The sequence below is a fragment of the Epinephelus moara genome, chromosome 2, assembly GCF_006386435.1.
Source record: "Epinephelus moara isolate mb chromosome 2, YSFRI_EMoa_1.0, whole genome shotgun sequence".
Taxonomy (NCBI): domain Eukaryota; kingdom Metazoa; phylum Chordata; class Actinopteri; order Perciformes; family Serranidae; genus Epinephelus; species Epinephelus moara.
In genome coordinates this window covers 9,426,302-9,452,142 of record NC_065507.1, presented here as the reverse complement: position 1 = coordinate 9,452,142, position 25,841 = coordinate 9,426,302, and the positions used below count along the sequence as shown (strand labels likewise).

Here is a 25,841-nt window from a genome sequence, read left to right as displayed (position 1 = left end):
CAATACACATCCGACAACTTTATACAACACGTCAGCTCAGGGTGTGTTGTTTAAGTTTGTCATCTATCACGGTAAAGGGGTTCAAAGAAGCGTTATAGTTTCACCTACTCCTGGGGTGTTTGTAACTCTCCTCACATAAAGCCTACACTGCTCAATCTATAATTCATAGCTCTCAAAAAACTGAATGAATGAATTTTACTTGCAGTTATTGTCTGAGTATCTAAAACCTGATATAGTGTATTCCTCTGTGCCGTAGAGCTCCATTGTTTGTAAATTAAAAAACATGAATGAGCAGCACTGTGACATGTTCCCTCATTACCATAAACACACACACTTTATTTTAGCTCAATCCCACACACACTGTCCTTCTGCCCCATACTCACTAAAGCACCAAATGTGTATTAGTCCACTGTGGAAAATAGTCCCAAAACAAATGCATAATTAACTGTTTACTTCTGTTTACTTTTGCAAACACTTTTCAAGAGTTCTCTATTCAGTAAGAATCACAGGGCTTAGAGTTGAAAGCCTCAGGCGGGGAAGGGAAACCAGTTCTGGGAGATGGACTAACACATTGTTGGGTTTGGTCTTTTCACTTGTTGACACCGGTGTTATCCTGTAAACAACCAGAGAACACAATCAAATTAAAGGGTTTTAATCTTTCAAATTTCTGAGGACCCTTTCAAATAGACAAAGTGAATTTTCTGTTTCTCATCATAACTAGCTGAAAGGGCGACGACTAATTAGGAGTAGGTCGAACTGGGAAATGATTTATTTTAGATAATTAAAATGCAATCTGACATTTACAGACTGTAACTGTAATATCATCGCAGATGCTGATTAAAAAATGTAGGATATTAATAAACCCACAGTGGGGAAAGTAATAACACCCAATGAAATGTGTGGTTTCATCTCTGTACAGCTACTTGCTACGAAGCAACTGATCTCGCTGTGTGTGTGTGTGTGTGTGTTATGTACATGTCTTCTCTTTCTCGGCAATCTCTGCTGTGTCTCTGGGAGTCTTTGCCAAAATTAACCAGCCAGGCCTAGCAGTGTTGCCGTTGGAAACCAACTAAGGAGGATGTTGTAAGTTATGCTCTGCGATTGCTGTTGTTACTGTTTTGTACACAAACACTTGACATAAGCTGGCGGCAAATTACAGCCCGTCTCCTCAGCATCAGAAAGTAAGGAGAGGCGATGCCGCAGAGAGTGCAGAAAATGAGAAAGAGAAAGAGAATGAGGGAGGGGATGGAGGGGAGATGTGGCATGGTTAGGAGGAGAGACGAAAGGATCAAGGGTGATAGAAGAGAGCAAGGAGACAATAATAGACCAGGGGAGATGGATCCTTTGCTGAGATTGGACAAACAGAAAGGAGAGGAGAGTGTCAGACCTTTCCTCCTCCTTTCCTTCCTGGCACTGCTGTCTACCCTGCACAGAAGAGATGCTCTTAACATCTAAAAAGAGAGGAGAGGGTCGTGAAGGGGACATAAAAAGATAAGAAGAAGGGAGGGGGGTGAGGGCGAGAGGAGTAGAATAAGAGATGGATTCTCTCTTGGGAAAAATGAACCGATGAGGAAGAAAGGGTGCAGAGGAAGGACAAAGAGGGTGAAAGGAAGGACGGTGGGTTATAAAAGAAAATGTTTTTTTTCTCCCTTGTAAAGTGTGACTACTGTGGATAAGAGAGAGTGAATGCATGTGTGGCTTCTCCGTGGCCCTGTAAGGTCATCCTCAAATATCCATGTTAAAGCTGTTGACAGATAGTGCAGCGCTGAAGTTGTCCTTCTTCTCTTTCAGAAACCATTTCAGAGCTTTCCATCAATCTAACAATTGTTTTTCTCTCACCTCTGACTGTGTCTTTATCTGTCGGACACTCAGGGCTGAAATCACTTTCCTCATTGGCTCACTTTGCTTTTATTCTGGGGCATAAGTGAACTTTCAGGGAAAATCTGTGTTAAAGCTGGATTTGGCTTCTGTTCAGCCCTGTGTTTTATATGCATACACACATAAACACACACACACACACTTTCCCTCTCAGCGCGTCCATTTTGTACATACATCAGAGGCAGAGAACAAGGCCCTGTCTCGCTCCAGCAGAGCTGAGCTCAAACCCAATTTGCTTTCAAAGGAATAATTCATCTCCATATGAGCAACCTGCAGATATGGCCTCAGCTTGTCCTTGCCTGTTTGGGCCATACGCTGTTGCTAACAGCTAAAATGGTTATGGCCCGTGTTGATAGATCATGGCAATTTACACCCGGTCACTACAAAATCAAATTACTGGATACACAAGATGAAAATCTAAACATACAGTGAGATATGCACCATTTTGCAAAAGTTACAGCTGCTCGTGTAAAATGGTTGATGGGAAAAGAAATTGAAAACAAATGGATGGTGCTTTTAAATCCATTAAAATTACTGTTGCACAATCTGTTACAGCAAATTATATATACCATAACAAACTGTGCAGCCCCCTATGTAAAGGTTTCTGTTTTTGAACGGCACATATGCTGTTACAGTAAAACTGTGACAGATATACCCCTTGAAATTCTTGGTAATTTTTTAAACAATGGTTTCTGGATTTCAGACAGAGGTAGACAAAAACAGCTTCTCATCTGTGGTTAGCAACTGTCAATTTTCCAGCTACAGTAACAACTGTCACTGGCAGATTTTAGCTTCAGCCAGGTAGCTAACTATGTTCAGCTCTATGAAAACATTGGCTGACTTTATAATGGTTCTGACTGATAATCCCATGTGTCTCATCTACTTGTATGTGCTTGAGGGCTACATACACAATATTTATAATAAAAGACTGATGCTATAGCTGAATGTCCTTGGCAAAAAGAGCCTCCTGGCAATGAACTTTAGGGTTATGAATTAGGACTTATCTCACAAAGATAAATTCAACAACAGCATGGCTTGTTTTACATTTCACCGTAGTTTGACAAAGGTGTGTCTTACCACAACAACAAGACTGGCTCATCAAGTAACAGTACTTCAACACAGATTAATCTAACAATAAGCTCTGGACTATTAGTAGGCCTACAAAGTGGCTCACCAACACACCAGCAGAGCGACACATGGCAGCAAAACAGAGAGCCAGAAGAGCAGCTCCTCAGCTTTTATATACCTCAGACAGCTTGATTGGCTGCAGGTTCCCAGATTCCATCAGCCAATGGTACGAGAGAGGCGAGGATGAGCTTCAGTTGAGGCCCAGAAAAACTGAGGAGCAGCACAGCACAAGTTAGGTTCACTGATGGGGGAATGTAACACTTAAACTGTGAGAGCATGCATGACCAGCTTTCAGTGGAGAGATAGGCTGCTATACAGTAAATATGCTTGTTATGAAGGGTTGTTTTGTGTTTGTTTGTTTTTTTCATGCAGCCTATAACCTGTGAAACTAATGTGTCCTAGTAAGGTTATTTTCCTTGGCAAGACACCATCCTCCAGACTCTTTAAAAGAATATACTATGCAGGATTGTTGGTCACTGTGTGTTAATGCTCATCAGCAAAAGTAAAAGCCAACCCCTGCTTCCCTCTCATTCGTCATTTTGCTTTGCTATACTTGTCTCTTGGATGCCTGCTGGTTACGGTCTGGCATTTGGTTGCTACCTTTCGATAAAGCCCTGGCCTCACCTGAGCCGAAAATAAGAAAACGTAAGAAGATACAGGCAGAGGGCAAACTATCTGCAGAAAGGAAAAACCTGCATAGCTAATCTAAATGCAGATTATTGGTATTATTATTGGAAATAAGGTCTTTAAATACCTTGGTGGTGACCAATTTCCTCCACTTTCCTTCCAGACTAACACATTCTATTCTTCCTCATGCCCCCTCTATTTAAATTCCCATTGTGTGTATCTAAATGTCCGTGCGTGTATTTCTTTGCGTTTGAGGGTCAGCCAGCTGTCACCTGATGTCCTAGCCAACCGAGCATACTGAGAATGCAGGAAATTGATTTACCTACTAATTGATTTATGTCATGCATGACATCAGAGGGTATAAAGATGAAGGAGAAAGAACAGAGGGGGAAAACAGAGCAGGAGAAACTCTGGTTCAAAAGAAAGTAAGACTTGTCTTGTGATAGTGCATCTATTAAAAACAAACAAAAACAAACAAACAAAACAATTTAGGAGCAGGAGAGTAGAGCTTCATTTGTCCGCTTACGTTTCTATACTTTGACCTGTCAGAAACCCATTCGCAGCAATTTCAGCAATCAGTGACAAAATGGCAGAAGAGATGTGTGTGTGTGAGAGAGAGAGAGGGACAGAGAGAAATTATGGCCCAATGCCAATTTTGCCAACACAGATAAACAATAATACTGCAAATAGCCCGCCAAAGTGTGCGAAAATAATTGTCCAATGACATTTATGTGGCAGTGAGACGAGAGCAGTGAGCGGGGGGCTAGTCAAGGCCAGCGTGCTTGGTGATTAACAAAGGACTGTCTGTGATTTGACACTGTAATCAGCACTCACAAAAGGAACGGATATATCTCCTATTCATCATCACCCTGCTTCCCTTGCATCTCATTTCTCTGCTCCAACTCTTGCCAGTGATCTTTCACTTGCATTTTCTCTCTGTCTCCTGCTCATCCCTTTTCTTGTTTGTCGTGTGCCTCTCATTTTGTCGCTCAATCTCACCCGTGCACTTGTTTTAATTCTCTATTTTCTCATATTGTTTTTTGCAGCCTGTATCATCTTTGTCTCATCTGATTTCAGTTTAATTCTTCTGTTCAATTGTTAGAGATTTTGGGAAATGCATATATTCACTTTTTTGGAGAGGGTTGGATAAGAGGATCAGTCAAATCTTATGTTTGTAGAATATTCAGCTGCAGGTTAGCTTAGCATACTGTAGCATAAAGACTGGAAAACGAGGGAAACTGCTGTCCATAAAATGAAAAAATATTTGGATTATTTTGATCTTTGGACCCAAAAATAAACTGAACAATTGAACTGTGAGTCTAACCAAGCTTACTCTGTGGGCAGTTATATGGGGACTTTATGTGCCAGACTATCTCTTGGCAACCAGCAGACCAGTTAATGCTCCCAGCCCAGAAATAATCTAACCTCCCATAAAACTGCAAATTGATAAAGTACACCTCATCGTTTGTAAGGGAGACATAAAATGTTGATTAGTGCACTTTAGAGGTGGATCTTGTTTCCTTTGGACAAAGCCAGGTTAGCTGTTCCTGCTGTTTATGGTCTTTGTGCTAAGCCAAGCTAACTTCCTGTTAGCTCCACTTACTTATTTTCTGTGCAGAACTGAGCATGATATTGATCTTCTCATCTAACTCTAGAGAGGGAGTTTGTGTATTTCCTAAAATGTCAAAATGTCACTGATGCAGGAAAAGCCAACATCTCTTGCCAGAGGACTCGGTAAGCCAAGTTGTAATCCGTAAATGGCATCTGGTGCCGACAGCTTCTAATAAACTGAAAAATGACATCCTCTCAGCTCTGTGTTAGACTGGCGACCTGTGCAGGGTGTACTCTGCCTCTCCCCTTATGCCTGCTGGGATACGCTCAAGCCCCCCACAACTCTGAGCAGGATGAGTGGTCTAGAAAATGGATGGACAGAGTGATGGATAGAAACACATCCTCTCCCTCCTCCCCAACTTCCCTTCATTACCTCAGTCTCAGGTTTTTTTTATAAGACTGGACAGGGGCAGGCTGGTGCTTCACTACACAGCTGTTACTGATTCACTTATGTCAAATCAGTGTTTGACCAAGAGGAGATGGATGACTGCATGATGAGATTTTAGGTCAATTGGGCATTGATTTATTTTTGTTTTTCTCAACTTTCATATTATCCTTTAAAACGTAAAACAATAATTAATAACTAAACAAGAGACAAGCAAGGTTACTGGTGGTTATTACTGTTACTGTTTAAGAGATGTCGTCACATTGTGATTAAAATGTCGCTTAACTCTGATAAAACTGTTTTAACTTTGACAGAAAATGTTGCGTTCCTGTAGGACTGCATTGCTCATAGCTGACTAAAAACATACATACCGTACAACTTAAATTAAAAGCCAAGCCCCAGGAACACTCAGATCACATTTTAGTAGCTTGGTTTAACTAGATTTTGACAAGTAAACACAGATCTAATTTAGACACCACGTCTGGTGGCCATTGACGTTGCAAAGCAGTTCATTTTATAGAAGTTCTTTGGATGTAGAAAAACCTCCTAAAGCCCACTGCGTGGTCAGCTGCCATCGTGAGCGAGCTGCTTAGAACATGCATACAAATATAAATGTTAAAACCTTTGCTAGTGTGGACGTGCTTCACAGTGTTAGCTTGGTTAGATTCAATTGTTATTTTGTTCAATTGTTAATTCAATTGTTCAGTTCATTTTATGGTTAACAATGAGCGCCAAAGTACAGACTCTCTAAGTCTGAAGTGGTCATGAAGTCTGAATATGTGTCCGCTCCTCGATTTAGTCTGTAAGGGTCCAAAGATCAAAATAATCAAAATGGTTTTACCTCAAATTAATCCATGTTCTGAAAATCTTCATGAGGAGTCCATTACTCATTGCATCCTAACTATGTTCTTCAAACAAATTAAGCACTTTAACTGACATAAACATTATTTTTTCTTCTTCCCGCACTGTGATGTTGGTGACGCTTCTTTTCGTTACCTTGCTGGATACAGAATAAAAGTGTCCCCACCTTTCTATGTTTAGTTTTTACCCCTTAGTCAGTCCTTTCGTCTTGCTGTCCAGGACTTTTTTTCAGCGTTCATCCTTTCTAGGGTCCTTTTTTAAGTTTATATGGTAAGTTTTCAGGGGCTCTAAAAGACAGTGAAGAAGTAATATTAAGACTACATCGATTGGAGATTGCTTTGGCAATCATGTCATCTTTACGTTAATGTGGCACACTGATTTTGTCCCATTTCCGAATGCTGCAGTCACAATTTTCTTCCCCCTGTGGCATTGTTTCATCACTCGTGATTACAGTAATTGAGAATAAATCCATGATTTGCAGCTTTAATATGAATAATTCCTGCACCTTCTCCCAGATGCAGAGAGTACTGGCCATGGTGTGGTGCACTGACTGTCTGAGTTGTCTGTGTCACAGCCTATCTGGAGACCAGACACCAATAGCCCTGCTGATGGATCATTCATCAGACACCACTTTGGACGCTCTGGGGGCAAGAGAGCAGTTTGTAATAGCTGTCTGGGCTGTCGTGCTGTGAGTGTGTGTGTGTGTGTGTGTGTGTGACCAAGGTGTGTGTGTGTGTGTGGGGGGGGGGGGCTTGCAAATGCCCTGTTCTCCTCTGCACCTCCGTTCTGCTCTGAATCTCACAGGACTGCTCTCTGGTCCTGTTGGTGCATCTTCTCTCACACACACACATATACACACACACTGCCAGTGACAGTTTTATCACTATTTCCTCTTTAGTTTATCGCCCTTATTTCCCACAGCGGGGGCCCAGGGGAAGTAACTGCTGTTTGTGTGTGCGTGTGTGTGTGTGTGTGTTTGTGTGTACATATATGTGTTAGACTCAGCTTGTCCCTCAGCATTGTGCTCCTTTTGTTTACTGCCATTATCACTCAAGGCCATCAGAGCCCCAGGTGAACGTGCTGTCATCAAACAACCTCTGAGAAAGTTCAGTGGTACAGACGCTCCTGCCTCTGTCCTTTCTGCATGACAAACACTGTTCATATACTGCAGCACTGAGAGTCCACATTGACTCATCCCTTATGATATTTGTCTCCTTCAAACCTCTCAAGTCTAACTGTTTTCTGCACACATAAATGTTCAGGTGCGGAGCAAAGTTACTGCCATAATATGAAGGAGAGCCATCTATTTCAAGTTCTGCAATATTAATGAGTCACAACGCTTGAGGGGTTCAGGCTCAAATTAAAGTAATAACACAACAATTATATATTAATTACCTTTGCTACACTCTATTTCCCATTGGAATAGGACAGCTGTGATCAATCTTACGGTCTGCTGATAAAAGCTTGTGCAGTTAATGCATTACACACCAGGTGGGTGATGCGTATTTTACTTTTTTTTCGGCAGAAGCAGTGATAAAAAGAGACAGTAAATAGGATGAATAACGATAACCAGCATGACAGAAGAAACAAAGACCAATAGAACCTCTTCACAGCAGACATTTTAGATTGTCAATGCACAGGTGTAACTTATAATATTGACAGTGTTCAGGTTTCCATCCAAATATAGTGCTAATTTTAAGCAAACACCCAGAAAATCGGCCAAAGAAAATGTTAACTTTCATAAAAAGCTGGTGGCTAATTCTCCAGGTGGGTGGCAAAGAACATGGAAAGCAAGACATCACAATGAGGATACAATTAAAAGAGCACCATATGGAATTTCTAAGTGTTTTATGTTTTAATTCAGCCCACTCTCATTCCCCGGTCGCCAACACTTCCTTCCACCCCCTCAGCATCTGATAGCAACGCACAAGGCAGCCTGTTGCGTCTGTATGAGATGCACAGCTGTCTCCTGGGTGGAACACATTGTAACAGGATTAGAATAAACCTAACATGATGTACATACATGACGTGACGTAGTGTGTCTCGTTCAGATGCTAAAGGGAGTCTTGTGCATTGATATCACACACCAAGGGGTGGGACAAACTGTCAGTATCGGACAACTTTGGAGTGAAACCAGGCTTATTAATTAGCAGAAGGTTTCCTTGTCGCTCCTTTCAGATCTGATGTTATCGTCTCTTGCTATTTTCTGTCTCTGCAGTGAAGGCAGAGGCTTCAGTGGAAGTTTAGTCACATGCTCGATATGATTATCATGATCTATACACTAAGTCTGTTTCCATTGCACTTGATTGCATTTTGTTGAGGCAGTTTATTGGCTTAGTTAAATTAAGTGTCCAGTAAGCGATGGAATTGGCTGACGTCTAACGGCCAATGTGTTCATACCTGTTCTGAATGGCCACACTCGAAGACTGGGGTGAAACACACTGCCTCCCTCGTCTGTCCTTTACAAAATTGGGTCTTTTGTCCAATTGTGTGAATAACTGTTGCGTGAAGTGGGTATTATTGTTACATTGTCTATTTTGGAAAGTCCCCGCCCTCTCTGTCAGACTGTTTGACAAGTACTTTTATACTTGGGCCTTAGAAATGATTACTATAAATGTCACGTGTTTCCATTTATGAAAACAGTTCTGTTTTGGCTTAATTTTGCTGTTTTAGTTTTATGGTTGACTGACCTCACTGAGTCAGTTTGTTCCAGAGTCAGACATATGAGGCACAGATTTGTCTTCAGGTTCAGTACAGTGTGAAACAGCGAACAACAGCTGAGTTTTAATGAGCTCATATTCTATCCATCACCCGATCTCACTCTTTAAGGCTGGGTCTGGGTGTGTATGTGTGTGTGCATATGTATTTGTGTGAGTGTGTATTGACTGTCACACACCACACGTCCCTCTTCTCGTCTCTGCCTCTCCTCTCCTCCTTCTCCATCTGTCGCCTCTTGACAAACACATGGTGTCTTGTTTGGCCAACTCAGCAAGGCCCCCAGCTCTATGGGCTACATGTACTGTATAGTCACACGCACTCCTCCGTCCCTCATGCATTGTTGTGTGTAGGATAACGGGACACAGTGATGGAGGGTGGAGGGTGTGGGATTTATAATATTTCCGAGAATGAGGCAGACGGGTGCATCACAGGACACAGAATTCATAAACAAGGGAAGCAAAGAAAGAGAAGAAATAAAATGGCGGTCCACTGCAGTCCATTCACTAGAGGCTGTTTGCAGCCTTGTCCTGTGTGTCCTGACATTCTGCCAGAGTATGAGACTCACATGGAGGGAGTTAGGATACAGGGAGCATAGGAGAGGGCTGATGGGAAGAGCAAACAGGCATAAATATTGATAATTATGACCAGAAAGAAACTGAGAAGCACAGCTCAGACAGGGATCAATGAGCAGATGAGTGAATAGTTTTTGTTAATTATATGGGTTCAACATGCGTGCAGGGTGACAGGGTGAGACTTGGCACTAGCTCAGGGTGAATGCCATCAGTGCCAGTTGCACCGCTGGTCACAGGGAGTCAAGTGACATGCAGATCTCTAGGATTACAAATGTTTATTAAAGGGCTGCACATGCTGGAGAAGGTGGCACACTGGTATCCGCAGAAGAAGAGGAAGAGCTCTGTTGTTGCGTGCCCTTGTAAATAATAGAGGTTCTTCTTCAGGATTTTACAGATTTTGTCTCAAAGTTCTGCACAAATTAATGGCCTGGGGCTGGTTGCACAAAATACCTTAAGTTAAGATGTTCTAGTTAAGGTTTCCTCAAAATAAAATCGGTTGCACAAAACGCCCTGAAGTCTTCCCCTTAAGGTTTCCCTGAAATGTTAACTTAAGTATTGATGTTTTTCTCCTTGTCTTGAACTTAAATTTAAGGAATCCCTAGAACATTGCACAAAAGACCTTAGCAACATAAGCAAGGTAAAAAAAAACAAAAAACCTTAAGGTACCTCTGACTCTATCTTAACTGCAACATGACCGAGTTTATGGTGATAAATTTAAAAAAAACAACAACAACCTAACACATATAGATTTGACTGGATAAATTTTCATTGCAATTTCCTTCTACAATCGTTTTCTGTTTCCTGGGACCAAATTTACCTTGTGCTTCTATGATTGCATTCCTCCAGAAGTATAATCTTTTCCTCCTCTGATCAATATGGTTTTCTTGTCTTCTTTTCTTCTGCCATTATTTCATTATCTAACTATAAGCCATCTTTGGGAGAAAGTAGCAGACATCACAAGTGAAATCTCTTTGAACGCTCTAAATGAGTTAACATTTTTCCTTAACTAAGGAAACCCTTTAATGGATTCTGTGCAACTGTGTAACTCCCTCAGCTAAGGAGAAATTAAGCCTTAAGTGTCATACATAAGGAGAAAACTTAAGGTGTTTTATGCAACCGGTCGTAGTACCAGAGTAGTGCCTGATCTGCATCACATGAGGTGATCTCCCAACCAGAATCTATCCTTAAGTGTCAAACACTCTCCCCATGTAGACTTGACAGTAAAACATTTGTAGCCTTTGATCAGCTTCAACTTAAAAGAGGCAGGATATAAACCTTAAGTGCCATGACAACATGTTGAATGTTCAACAGCTTCAGTGAGACCTTGGTCAATTGTTAACAGACTTGAAGAGAGATCTCTGGCCTTGGTTTTTATGCCTCCGCACAGGCGATACCCGTGGCTGGAGGCATAATGTTTTCAGGTTGTCCGTTCGTCACAATCTTGTGAACATGATATCTCAAGACTGCCTGGAGGGAATTTCTTTAAATGTGGCACATACATCCCCTTGGACTGATCAGTGTAACGTCAGAAAACATGTTCTTGGCCATGACTCAAGAACTCCTGTGCTAATTATGACAAAACTTCACACAAATGTCTAATAGGGTATAATGATGAGCTGATGACATTTTATATCCAAAAGGTCAAAGGTCACCTTTACTGTAACACCATTATATTCTGCATAAACCACTTTTCTGGCCGTTATTCAACATCATAACTCAGGAACAGAAGGAGAGACAACTGGTCAGATTAGTGTTGCACGGTATACCGGTACTAAAATAGTACCGCGGTACTATAGTATTCCAAACGGTACTATACTGCATTTGGAAAATACCAGTACTTTGAAATTGATTCAATTCATTAATTTAGTTAATTTATTTTACTCATTTATGCACACAAATGCCTTCTTGTTCCTATTGGAGCACAGATTGCGCAAGTGGTGTGTATGACAACACCTGTATCAACATTCGCAGCTGGCCCAAGAGAAAGTCTGCCTCACAAAGGGAGACAACACGAGACAACAACAACTTAGTGAAACATTTGAGCAACCAAACCGTGACGTCCGTACCGAGGTACTTACCGAACCATGATTTTTTTGGTACCGTTACACCCCTACTATTTATTGTTCTAAAGGCTTGTATCCAAAAGGACTTTTCCTTAGGAAAAGTACCGAAGAGTATCGAAAAGTATCGAAATTCATATTGGTATTGGTACCGAAACAAAGATTTTGGTATCGTGACAACACTAGGTCAGATACTGAATTTGTGACACTGATCTTGAGACTGTGCCTATTGTATAGATCTTCCGTGCTGCCAGGGAAAGATGTGTGTGAAGCGTCCATGTTTTCACAGACATGGATGTGAACTGTAAGAGGAACTTGACTGTTGCATGGAGGCATAAAACCGTGGGACAGTAATTCTAGTTTTTTCTTTCTTTGTTTGTTATTTCCTCCTAAGAAGAGCTATCAATTCAGTTCATCAATTCACCACGTATGAAAACATGGAAACATGTTGTTTCCTAACCTATGATGCTACCATTAACCCCGGTAAAACTTGAATACCTAGGCTACAACTGAAGAAACAAGTAAACCTGTAATCAAAGCTATGGGGATTGTGTTGGCAAACAGGTTTCTGTTTGCATATCTGACAGATACAGAGCAGCATTAGCATTAATTTTGAGTCCTGTTTCGGGCCATCTGACAAAATTTAAGTCCAATATTCACTCTCCTTTTTAGCTTTGTTTTGGTATCCACCAACTCATAAAGGAAATACCTGGCTCTTATGAAGCTGCTCAACATAATCTCATCCCTCGTCATATTTTGATGTTTGCTCAGAAGCCTCTGTTGTCACTATAATGACACTGGGGCAGCCTTTAGCATTGTTTCTTGATGCAGAAAGCAGAAAGGGTCAGCAGATAGGTTTAGGCAACAAAACTACTTGGTTAGGATTAAGAGAAGATCGTGGTTGGCATCCATCACACGTGACAAAATGCCTCAACAATGACGTTTAGTGTCACACGAGACACAAACATCCGTCTCCTGGGTCAAAGTCCTGCGCTTGTTGGACCCACACACCTCCCCTTCTGTACTTAAAGTGAACTTTTACGCCCTTAAATCTACATCCGTTGCTCAGAATGTGTAATAATGACCCAGATAGCTTTACATTGGAGCTGGTTGACAGCCCAGTGTGTCTCAAGTAGACACTATAGTGATGCCAGGGACGCTGCCCAGGTTTGTGTATTTTGTTGCCCTGGGAGTCAAAACAATAAAGTTTTAGGCCGTAAAACCAAAACAATGAGATGAAACATGTTAAAATTCTTACAGTAGCAGGGCTGATGGAAACGGCAAAGTCAGGTGATTATTTTCTGTGTGTCTGACACTACAAGTGAAACCTTCACATTATGGTCAGTGATATAAAAATACTGATTAGTGCAGCTCTAAGGCACTTTATCCATGCTTCTGACCTGCACTGAACTACAGACTGTTTCATCTATTTGGTGTTACACATACACACACACACACACACACACACACACACACACACACACACAGACAGAGGCATGCTCGCACATTCACATGCACACGCCATGGTCAGTTGGTGACACAATAATTACAATAGTTGTGGTAATGTGGGGCTGTGTGACATGTTGACGTGCTTGTCGTGTTGTATAGTCATCATGCTGTCATATGTGCTCTAGTTAGTTGGTCTTAACACTCCTGTGACACCTTTTCATCCAGACAACATGATGCATGTGTCATACACGCATGAACGGCACTTGAACCCTCCTCTAGAGCAGTGTAGGGACCTTTTTATACTGCGGGTCTGGTTAAGTGCTGCCATTGTTAAGGTTTTAAGAGAATTAACAGAAAGACAAAGGAGGTGGAGGACAAAAGGGGAACTTATTTTAGGTTGTAATGAAGGTGGTGTAGGATTACAGCAGCCTTGTGTAAACTGATATACAGTACAGCAACTGGATTATAAAATGGCTAATCATATTGCACATTAGGTGAGAACGGGGTAAGTTGAGCCAGTGGGTAAAACCAAAGACACTCTCTAACAAAAGATAACTCATTACAAGCTGTGCTAGTGGTACGAAGTCGTCTCTCCACTGTATACCCCCATCTCATTTGGAAGTGTTGTGAATGGATGTGGATGGATGAAATCAGAAGCAAAACAATACAGTACAATTTTAATGTTTGTTCCTTATTTTGCTGCTCATTTTTATCTGCTGGTTTAATGCCTGATATCACCTGAGAGTAAAATCATGGCAGTTGTTGCCAGATCTTGCGAGACTGTGATGTTGAAACAGAGCCATGTCTCTGACAAAGTTAATTTTCTCCTGATTTGTTTGTCTGAAAAAATGCCATCTCAGTGTCAGAATGTTTGGAAGGGTTGGAGCTTGTGAAAAATGGGACCAATATTTCCTTTAGTGACTACAGAGTGAAGGAAACGATCATAATCTGTACTCATGTTCACTTTTCTCATTGGTATGAATGGACACAGGGGTGCTACTAATCTCCTAAAGGAGCAGGGCAGTGCCGAAACCCGTGTGACACAGATACAGGAAAAGAATCTAAAGTGGGCCGTCTCGGTTCATCAACAGTCTCTCGTAAAACATAGTTTAGTTAACATTACGCAACCTATCTTAATTAATATAGATACATTTTGGACATTATACATGTTAATTTATGTCAATGAAGCTACAGATAGGATAGAAAAAATGACAAGGAACTACAGAAAAAGACAAACAGAGGCTCAGCTTCCCCAGATGATCTTAAGAGAGCAGCAAGGCAACTGTCAAAAGAGGAGGTCTATCCGGTCTGTGGCAAAGGACCACAAGGTAGACAGAGTGACACTAAACAGGTATATCAACAGAACAAGTTATGCCAGACTAGCACAAGCGCATCAGATTTTTGATGATAACATAGAGTCTGAACTAGCCAGCCACATCAAGAAACCTGCAGGCCAGTGTCATGGACTATCTCCCTTAAAATGCAGAGAACTTGTTTTTGAGTTGGCAAGCAGGAATGGCATTTCTATTACCCCATCTCCATGCTCATTTTACCCCTATTTTGGACTAGCTTTTTTGATGGGTCATTGTTCTAAAACCATAATAGTAAGATAACTCATTTTAATTCCAATGGGTACACAGCAATCTGAGGAATATATAATAACTGTTAAAAACAAATACTTTTATTTTGCAGCAAAGAGTGACTCATGTTACTCTGCCCTCCCCTACACATTAGAAATTAGTCATTTTTAATGGTAGACAGTGTGACCCTTTTTATGTCTTGCACTATGTGTTTTCATTTGCGTTCTTGCATCCATGTGTCTGGAGTCACATGTTTCCCAGGCACGCTCAAGTGAAATTTTTATTGTTCAATATCACATAAAGTATCAAAACAGGGTTAAAATACCCAGAAAACCCTAAAACTGAATAAACCTCAGCAGAGGAAATTTGAAGAGATCCCCTCCCCTCCCTATCTCTGGATATCTGGAGCAGCTATAGGAGCTTTAGGTGGTTAAAAAGGCAAAGTCATGCATCTAGGCTCCTAATAATAAGACAGCCATAAGCGAAATATAACCCTTGATGAAATTTAAGACCTTTCAGGCTCTCTGGCTTTTTCCCCAAAGCTAATAAATGAAAGCATCAGTGTCTATGTTGCTTTTCATTAAAAACCTCGAAGAACCAAAATCCTCTGATCCTAGGCATTAAGTGTCACTTGTAGTTGCATAATGGATCTTATCAAATTACTCTACAGCATAAGTTGCTTACTCTACCACTTTACTGCACACACACACACACACACACACACACACACATATATATATATATATATATATATATATATATATATATATATACGTGAATGTAACAGTTAGGGTTTGAGGAGAAATAGTTACAGAGAAATATACTACAATGAAAAAGAGGCTCATCCACTGCTGCCAATTGTGCACACTGTTCACCACTGAGCTAAACTCATCGCTTCCCATGTCACTTAATATAATATACAGGCGTGTATTTGGGTACATATTTGTCTGTGGGTGTGACCATGTTATTTTATGTGTTCATTATTTATATAAGAGCAATTGTCCTGTCTCGGTACGGTGTCTGAGTAATAACTCACTTCTGTTACCTTGCCTGAGATAAACAGACAGCATGCCGCAGTAAAGTTATCTTCAAGTAATAATCCACCACCCTCTGTGGTTTGTTTGCCTCTCTGTCGTTGATATGGTACAACAGTGATTCATGGAGATTTTACGTTTAAAAACAGCTGTCAAGGAGGTTTGGGAAAATCCTCTATCACACGGTGATGATTCATTTTATGTTGCCTGCAGAGGAAATGGGTAGTTAGCATGAGAGGCTACAGCTGCCAAACAAATAAGAGCGCCACCCAGAGACACTCAAACCTTATTAGCAGAAAAACAAGGCAAAAACACAACAGCATAATTAGATGGAGGAAGGCAAGTGTGCTGAAAAGAAACAAGGACGTGTCTGACTAAACATGGACTTTGCTGTCTCCTTTTTCTCTGTATTATCAGGTGAAGTACATTTCTTACAATTTTATGTGTGCATTGTGCATAACTTTGGTTTTTAAAGTCAGGAAAACAAGACTGTTGGATGTGAGGCGACTTGGTCAAATGGCACCAGACATTAACTTGACTTTAAACTGAAGAACAGAGGCGATTGTGAGAATTTGCATCTCTGTACAAAACCATGAATCCAAAGTGAAGAAAGGAAATTTCATTGAAGAACAGTGAACCAAAGTAATTGCTCCCTCATGCCAAACATTACACACGTGTACGGACAAAGATGAAGCTTTTTGTCCGTACTTTAATTTGGTATGTGTTTTTGCACATTTGTTGAAAGCTTACAGGTAACAAGCAAATGGAGCAGTACCATCAGATATCATGGGGGCAGTGTGGCGTAGTTCAAGCAAGACATGACTGTAGGACAAAAAACATGGTGGAATGGGACGAAAAGGTAAAATAGTGAGAAGAATTATTTGTCCACATGTTGCGATGTATTTAATGGCCTCTCAGACCACCACTGTATGCAGTGTTGCCTTAGTTAAAAGGTACCTTATTACAACTTCCTCAACTGTCGCCAAGTTTGTTGTTGTCAGAAACATTTGCCTCTGCTCTCCAGTGCCATCTAGTGGATGTATCTATGACAACATAAAGGATGCATGAAAGCATGTTGGCAGTGACTGTCACAGTGTTTGAAATGAACAGATAGACTAGAATTTCATTATTGTCCACAAATCCCAATGTCAACAATGTGTTCGTCCACTTCTCTAAAGTTAACAACTTTCCCAGGGGTCTTTGGCCCAAAGCCTGTTTGATTTAAATGCAATCCAGTCTCAATCCTAAATCATCAAAATCTGGCACTTGGGCAGTGACATGCGGCGTCAGTTACTGGCGAAACTGTCCTTTAACGTCTGCACAATACGCAGCTGGCCGCCGTCATAGTTTAGGCGCTTGGTGGTGTCAGGGGGAAATGCAGCGGGACATAAACGAAAGTAAAGGCAGGGAAAATCTGAGTAGGGAGGGTGGGATTGGTGGTGGATGGGTCCAACAAAGACCAACTTTCACTCGGGAGAACAGTGTTTGTGTCCTGTGAGATTCCAAAGCCAAACCATGTGCTTTTGTTGCCTAAACCCAACCATCTGTGTTAGCAGTTGGAGGAAAAAAATGTCAATTTGGGTTGTTGTACTGACGTAGTGCTTTTATTTTGAAAGAGACTGTATGTAAATGGTAACTTACCTGTGATAACAGAAGTGTATTTTGAAAGAAGACAATGCATGTAACAGGCAGAACTTGACACAACATCCCAGAATGTCAATAACCAAGGCACCCAGGGTACCTTTTACGTCGTATCTGGACATGGAAGGCCCATGACCAAACGTCGATATGTGAAGAGGTCGGAGTGAGAATGTGTTGGTAAATGATGTAAATTTTTAAAAATGGATCACAAATATATATACTGTCACTTAAAAAAGAAAAATAGGGACAAGGGAATTTGTTTGGGACTACTTTCAGCAGCGGATTAATGCACATTTAGTGCTCTAGTAAATATTTGGGGCAGCAGCACTGTGTATGAGCCGCTGAGACAAGATAAACTACAGCATGTGTGTTAATGGTAATGAGGGAACATATCACCCACTGCAACAGTGTGGCTCCTTAATGTGTTTTTAATAGTTTTGGGATGACAGCGGAGCTCTGGGGCACAGAAGAATAAACTACTAAAACTTAAACAGGCATTGCTTGTTTGAAGGATCAGTTTGTTATTGATTTGGTCTTTTCACTATTCTTTGTACAAACAGTAATGTTGCCCTTCCACAGTGCATATAATGATAAGGCATTCCTCGCTGGAACCATACGTCTAATTTTAGCTGTGAGAGCAACTGCTGCTGAGAGGCCACTGCTGACCTGACTGCACTTACACACAACTGGGAAGTTATACTGAATGAGACATGAGTAGAACAGAAAGAGGAAGAGTTTATGATTATATAAATTACTGTGTTGAGTGTTTTATGAATGTATGTTGATTGTAAACTCCTTTTATAAATCACTTGACAGCCTTCTCTTTAAATCTGTGTGTACACACTTGTTACTAAGCGTACCTGCATGAGTATGATTACACTTGTGGATATATCAGTATGCATAAGTGTGTGTCATTGAATTAGTAGTGCACTCTGTAGTTCTTTGGCAAAATGGGCCTGGATTCAAATACTGAGTGGTGGAAAGGAGCAGCGTGTACTTTATGAGGCAGGAGTGTACACAGAGAGGGGAGATAAAAAAAAGGTGTGATACGAGGTGAGACTAAGTGGCAGATAGGCGTGGATGGGAGGATTAGACTGTAAACTGATGCAGGTAATCAGCTGCAGATAGCTGATTATCTAAATAGAACATGATCAGTGATAACGTATTCTGTCGAGGTAATCACATTTAGATTCCTCTGAAATCCACTGACTGTGCAGATGTTATCATCAAGATGTGAGTTATTAGGTTGGGAGGTTAAAACTTTTGCCTGCTGCGTATACATGTTCCTAAGAATTCAGAATGAAGCCTCTTTTTCTACAGAAGTTATCCTTTATCTAGTTTTCCCTACAGAACACTTTCTGACTCTTCTAATTGCATTTTTGTAATCTTATGTAGTTTACTTTGTAATACTGTTGATAAGAGGAAGGGAGAGAGGGGAGGAAAATGGAGCTGAATGTTAAGAGGACAAAAAGGCTGAGATTAATGGAAAATAACAGCAACAAAAGAGTATATAGTATGGCGAGGAAAGAAAGATACAGATAATAAGAAAGCTCTGAAAAGCCTAAGCATGGCCGGAAATATGTGAGAGCCAAAGTAAAGACGGCTTGAGCTGAATTCTTCATGACATGAAAAGTTAAAAAGCCAAACAAATGAGGCTTTGAAGGACAAAATGATAGAGCAGATAATTGACCCTTCGCTAAGTCCCGCCCCCGGACACAAACTGGCCAATCATTATGTGACATCAGGCCGGCTCAGACCAGGGTCCGACGACAACCACACAGCTGTGCTCCATTGACTCTAATGCAATTGTGTCAGATTTCTTTCATTTGCAGCCTAGTTTTGTGGATTTGGAGCTAAATGTTGTGCCTGGGGCACGTGAAGCCAAACACCGTTCATCTGCACACACTGTGATGCCACACAGCTGGTTCAATATCAGCAAAGTTTCCCTTTATATTCATTGTCTTGTGTGGCGATCAGCAGTGATGTGGTGGTTCACTTTTACACTGTGATCTGTAGCCTATAGTTCGGCTTTAGCTTCTAACTATCTTTGTCTTTTTAACCTGTTGTTGCTGCTGAGTCAGTTTGACATCCTGGATATATCCTTCAAACACAGACTGTAGACCCCTCTGTCTGCTTCTCTCTGGAATCACTCTTTCATTTTTCCAAAAATATGCAAATTCTTTTCAGGGAGTGCAGCTAGTTACAGTGTGGGCTCCATGCTTACTCTGACAGCTTGTTGGACCATCACAAAGGAGCGGAGCTTAGCAAAAGGTCAATTGCTAAATGAAGCCAAACAATACATGTCAGACTTTCTCCCTTTAACTAAGGTGAGAAAATACTAGCTTAATTTCACCAAAGTGACACCAGCACCAACACACCAAGGGTGGAATTTCTTTCACCAGCTGGTACTGACATGACAAACAGAGACTCGGTACATGAGGACTATCCACGTCTTTAAAAAACCTGTCACATATTGGATCCAGAACACAATGGAATACACAAAGGAACAAAACACAGGATAAATTATGTTTAGAAAGCAATCAAAGAAAGTAAAAAACGGCCTTGTGTAAACGCGCAGTGCACACAGTTTTGCCTTGTAGGGACAGTCACGTCAAAACGCTACTACATCAAACCGAAATACCAACACTTCAAAGTGAGTTTTTCTTTTCCAACAAATATAATCAAAGTCTGCACCACATTTAAAACACCACAAAACACTGTAAGCAAGACATGTGAAGTTCTTGTTCCCAAAGCACATAGAACATGTTGAAAGGTACAGAGAATGACATTTCCATTTGATTCATATCACAACATGACTTTTTAGAGTTAATCTCTTATTTATGGTGCGTTTGCCATTTTGGTTTGAACTTTGTTGTTTCTTCATAAACACTGGACATGTGTTTCTGCCCTGAACATTAACAGTTACTGCAAGATGGAGCTGAATATGTGGTGGTACACATCTGCAGAAAGTCACACACACACACACACACACACACACACACACAGATTCAGACACACATCATACCGACAACTATAAGGAGATTTCACATACAAGTGTCATGATGAGTTCTTTTTCTATTACACTGAAAGAACATGGAGGATTGAAAAAGGGGATTGAACTGGGGATGAAAGTGGGAAGAGGGAGAGTGTGTGTGTGTGTGTGTGTGTGTGTGTGTGTGTGTGTCTATGTGTGCGTGTTGGGGGATAGAGCAGTTACTCAGCAGCAGTTGTGAAGGTCATTTTCTCCAACTGACTTGCAATTGGGTCAAACATTTTGTGTGAGTTAGTGTCTGTGTGTGTGTGTGTGTGTGTGTCTGTGTGTCTGTGTGTGTCTGTGTGTGCGTGTCCTGTAATAGAAAGAGCTGCAAAGAGAGGTGACGTTGGTCGACTGGCATCTGTTTGTTTGGGAGACACTTGAGAAGCTGTGAAGTGACAGGGAAGGCTGCTTGGCACCACTCAGGCGCACGTGTGTGTCTGTGTCTGGTTTGTGTGTGTCTGTTGGCAGAGAGCAGAGGGAGTTTGTAACTGTACCATAGACTGTATAAAGATGGACGATGCTTCTCCTCTTCCTCCCACTGTACGAAAATGAAGCCAAAATATCCCAGATATGGCCGGTTGGCGCAGTAGCGATCTCTGCCAGCATCGAGTTCCCGCCCAAACACCTGAATCACCAAACGTAAGCAGCGGAATTGATAGTGAGCACAATGATTGGCACACACAGCTGTCAGTCATGACCTTAACCCCCCTCTTTTTTAACACCAAATAACCACTTATTTGTGTTCATTATTATAACCAAACTTGTCAGACAAACAGTTGGTTCGGATTGAGGTCGGAACATGTTCTCACCACAAACAAACTGCACCAGAGACCACGCCTTCAAGAAGGTCTCGGTCCGATTGTTTTAGTGCGTGTGATTGCTGTGTTCATACCTGCCCGAACGAACCACACTTAGGGGGCAAACAAACTTGAGTTCGATTGAACCAAACCAAACAGAGCAGCTGTGAAAGCACCCTCAGTTTGGCCCATGTCCCATCTGCTAACATGGAGGGGGCGGGGTTTGTGACCTATACTGCAGTTGAAATGTTTTGGCTGTACTTTTGGGGAGCTGTCATGTCGTCCATCTTTATACAGTCTATGATCCATACATGAAGCACATGTTAACCCATCATCGATTGTTCTCTCAACTTTTAAAACCAGCATGCCATTTTGGGCTCTAGTTGGGCTGTGATGCACTGCAATACAAAAGAAAGACAAGAGCATTATTTCTGTTTTCCAGCCAGAGACAACACTTTTTTTTTAATATGTCATAAAAAATTTGGCCCCGATTGTACGCTGGCACACATGGGTGCCCGGCCTTCTCCATAGGTGCTTCAAGCACCCACAAAATCTCCGCCTATGACACTGAATCTCAGTAAATGTACCTCCAACCACTAGTACACTAGGATTACAGCATAACTGCTCTGAATGTTTATTCAAGCTCCGAGGTAAACTGGTACACCTCAGTGTATCTCACGGGAACAATGTGACACCTGTGGGCGTGTGTGTGTATGCGTGAATGTGTGAGTGGGAGAACAAGGGGAGGGGGTTGAAGGAGAGTGAGTAGTGTTTGTGTGCCTCAACGTGAATAGATACAAGTGTCTTACCCCCCCCCCCCCTTGATGACGCACAATAGGACCCAAGTGAAATGGCCAAGTTGCTCTTAAGTGTGTGTGGGAGGGAGAGAGAGTGAGTGAGTGTGTGTATGTACGTACATGCATGTATATGTTTTTTACTGTCGATCTCTGGAGGACGTTTGATAGTCCAGTTGTTTGTTTGCCTCCACACAAGAGTTTGGAAAATCCTCAGGTGGCTTTGAGCGAGGGCGCCATGATTGCAGATCGTGTCAATCAAAAATCACAAACTGCAGGTTTTGGAAACAAATTCCACAAAGGGCAGCAAGCAAAAATCTAACAAGCCTTTTCTCGGGCGGGTGTCAAGGGGATACAGCCTTGAGGGTCCTCCGGGCAGATCTTTTGGCAGCTGTCTGGTTGCTATGGCGTTGATCACACACAGGAAGAGCAATGCACACAAGGAGAGAAATTAGACCTTCCCTTCAATTGTTGTTTGTTGCGGTTGTTTCCCCAGCTTAATCTATACCCTGGCTGCCATCTAAAGCCTCTCATCTACACAGATGTCTTTGTCTCTTGTCTTGAATGATGCATTTCTCTAATTATCCCCAGTACAAGGAGTCGGAGACACTCCATTTCAGCTCTCGACTAGCATTAACCCCTCCACTGTTGTCACTACTGTCACCCAGACGAGCTGCACCAGATGTGCTACGTGATTCACTGTGAATGTTTCCGCTGCTTCAGGCTTTTATGTTGCTTGTATAGTTTTATGTCTGTGTCCTTGTCTGTCTACGGAGTTTTATACTCGCTGCCACGTGAGAATCTCATAATTCATAATTCACATGGCTATCTTTACCTTGGATTGAAAGATGATGTTTTTATGTTGGGGATATTTTATGGTTCACGGAAATATAGAAACCCTTTCAAACATGAACTCTTTTAGAGAAATGAGGAAATCAATGCAGAGAAGAAGCTGTTTAATAAGATGGATGAAAGGTAACTGTAGGTTACTGTAATTAATGAAAAAAGCATTTTTGTTTAAAAGAAAACAGAGTGACTATATCTATTTAAAACTATAAAAGGGTATATGTGTTTCTGATACCAGTGCTTAAAGTAGGGCTTTGACATTTTGGGAAATACTCTCAATCACTTTCTTACTACAAGCTAGATGACTCGACGTTGCCACTCTCATGTCTGTCTGTGAAGTGTGAAGCTGCAGCCAGAAGACTGTTAGCTTAATATTAAGACTGGAAAAAATGGAAAACAGCTTGCCCCGTCAAAAGATGAATAGCCCCACCAACGGGTGCCTCTCAAGCTCACTGATTATATCTTGTTTTTTAATCTAAAACCCACAATGTAACTAGATACCAGGCATCCAGTGGAGACTCCCACTTCCAGTTTTTATCATTGGAGCAAACCATTCCCTGGCTGTGACTTTATATTCAACAGCACAGACATGACACTGGTATCAATCCTCTCATTTAAAGGCTTTGCGCACAAAGTATGTTTGTCAATTTTTATTTTTTTTTAGGGTTTTTTTTTTTGTTTTTATGCCTCTGTGCCTGCAGTAGCCATTGCTGGAGGCCATTATGTATTCAGGCTGTCCGCCCAACTATTCGTCCCATTATCATGAACACAATATCTCAAAACCACGTTGAGGGAATTTATTAAATTTTGGCACAAATGTACATAAAACTTATTTGATTTTGGTGGTCAAAGGGCAAAGGTCAAGGTCACTGTAACCTCATCTGTTTCATACTTGTGAATGTAATATCTCAAAAACACCTTGAGGGAATTTCTTAAAATTTGGCACAAACGACCTCTTCAAACTAATTGAAATTTTTTTGTCAAAGATTGAGGTCACTGTCACAATGCATCGGTTTCACGCTTGTGAATGAATCACGAGAAGGCCTTTGAAATTTGGCACAAATGTCCACTTTGACTCAAGGATACACTGATAAAGATTTGGTTGTTAAGGCCAAGGTCACTATGACCTCAAAAATCATGTTTTTGGCCATAACTCAAGAATTTATTTGTTGACTTTGACAAAATTCTACACAAATGTCTAATAGGATAAAACGATGAAGTGATGACATTTTATATCCAAAAGGTCAAAGGCCAGTTTCATAATGGTGTGCAAAAACATTTTTCTGGCCATCATTCAGCATCATAACTCAGGAACAGAAGGGGGGACACTTTTCTTGGGTGCACACCTTGAAACTGGACTGACTGTTCTGTGCTGTCAGGGAGAAGATGTTTGTGAAGCGTCCATGTTTTCACAGACATGTACAGTATTTAACTTGCTACTGCAACCTGACTGGTTTACTGAGGCATACAACCGTGAGGTGGTAATTCTAGTTTTAATCTGTCATCCGTTAAAAATGGTCATGCAAAGAAAACTTGCACACGGATATGTTCTGTTGTTCAGTTCGCTGTGAATATTCATGGGAGGAAACGTTTACTCTCTCTGCACCCCACTGGAGTTACCTCCCTGGCTGTCGCCACTCTCTGCCTGCGTCATGCATTTGGCACCACGGCTACCTGAAGGGGCCGAGCTGTCCTCCCTCTCTGTCTCCACACTCTTGCACTCTCTCTCTCTCTCTGTGTCTATGTGTGGTCTTCATCCGCTATTACATCCTCTTCTTTGTCACGATCATCCACCTCAATCTTCCTGTCTGATCTGTTGAAAGTAGGCTATCTTGGTTATGAAACGATAATGTGCAGATGTCTGTCTTGCAAGTTATGCCACATCTTCTGTGCTGCTTCTTTGTCATAACAACTCACTAAAGGCTTTTGAAAGAAGCGAAGAAATGCTGAAAACTGAACCTGTTCCAAAAACTTTAATGACAAAGAGAGTTAAATGTGATCAACACAACGTGAGGTCGTATTTAATTTTTAGAACTGCAAAAGTTTTGGACGAAAAGTATGGACTTGGTTGGCAACGAAGCGAATCGGTGTATTTCCCAGAATGTCAAACTATTCCTTTAATGAAAACCATCCAGACTACAGTAATTACACAATGACCAAATGAAAGAGCAAAGGACTTAACAATCCTACAATGAACCAGCTTGGTTCAAGGAAGAAAATGGGTGAAGATATTATGTATAAAATTTTGATAATGCTTACTAATGCTAGGAGAATCAATGCAGCTTGTGAGTCAATTGGCTATCTATTCACTCAGTTGGTTAGTTCACTAACAGAGAGGAGGAGGAACAGGTGGCTCAAAATGAAGCAGAACGCTGTAGATCGATTTATTCTGGGAAGATGACTACTTTAGCTCTGTTTATTGACCTGTTACTGAAGAGGAAACAGGCTCTAGCTGGAGTTAAAGAGAAGCACTAGCTTAGTTGGCTGTAAATTTGTACGAAGAACGAGAAGCATGCAGACAGTTTATTAGTGGGAGGAATACAAACGGAGGTTAGGTGGAGAAAATATGTGGCACGACAGGATAATAGCAGGCAACCAACGAAGAAACTGGGTGTAAAAAATGTGTCATGTATTTCCCCGTGTGTCTGTGCGCATGGGAGAGCATGTAAAATTTGTTAAATTATAATTTTTTCATGTGTTGTCATTTAATCTGTTTTCAATTTGTGAGGTTACATTTCAATTCCAATGTCCTTGGCAACGGCATAGCAGGCAATAGGCTGATAAGCCTGTTTGAATTGAGATTTCACACTGAGGGACTGAGTG

At 41.3% G+C, this 25,841-nt stretch overlaps 1 protein-coding gene across 2 annotated transcripts in view; it reads left to right on the top strand.

The window, feature by feature from the left end:
* rap1gap2a (RAP1 GTPase activating protein 2a) overlaps positions 1–25,841 on the top strand; it is a 97,998-nt gene that overhangs the window by 20,695 nt on the left and 51,462 nt on the right. The gene's annotated exons all lie outside the window — the stretch shown is intronic.